This window comes from Bison bison, unplaced genomic scaffold (assembly GCF_000754665.1).
Source record: "Bison bison bison isolate TAMUID 2011002044 unplaced genomic scaffold, Bison_UMD1.0 scf7180017864537, whole genome shotgun sequence".
Lineage (NCBI taxonomy): Eukaryota > Metazoa > Chordata > Mammalia > Artiodactyla > Bovidae > Bison > Bison bison.
The window spans coordinates 6,935,615-6,936,092 of NW_011495085.1; the positions used below are offsets into that span (position 1 = coordinate 6,935,615).

Here is a 478-nt window from a genome sequence, read left to right on the forward strand (position 1 = left end):
CTTAACTCCGTGTGCATCTAATTATAAGAAATGTATATATAGCACTAACTACACGCAAGGCACTGTTCTAAATGCTTTATACTTATTAAGGGCTTCACAGGCTCTCTGAAGTAGGTATCATGATTATCCCTACTTTACTGATGAGAAAACTAAGGCACAGAGAGTTGAAGTATTTAATTAGTCAAGATTTGAACCCAGGCAGGCTGGCTTTTAAATCAGGCTCTAACATCCATGGACTTAATTGCTATCTCAGTGGCCTCTCTAAGCCACTGGCCACAATCTAGGAAAGGATAAGCAAATACTTTCTGAGAGCCTACTATGTGCTTGGTCCAGCTCTAGACACTGGTAGTTCACCAGTACTAAACAAAACAAAAACTCCTACTCTAATTAAGCTTACATATTGGTGGGAAGGAAAAGATAATAAAATTAACAAGTAAAATATACAGATCATGATCATTGCTATGGAAAAAAGTATAGG

At 37.2% G+C, this 478-nt stretch overlaps 1 protein-coding gene across 1 annotated transcript in view; it reads right to left on the reverse strand.

Moving 5' to 3' along the window:
• Positions 1-478, reverse strand: part of P2RY4 (pyrimidinergic receptor P2Y, G-protein coupled, 4) — a 15,171-nt gene that overhangs the window by 13,801 nt on the left and 892 nt on the right. The gene's annotated exons all lie outside the window — the stretch shown is intronic.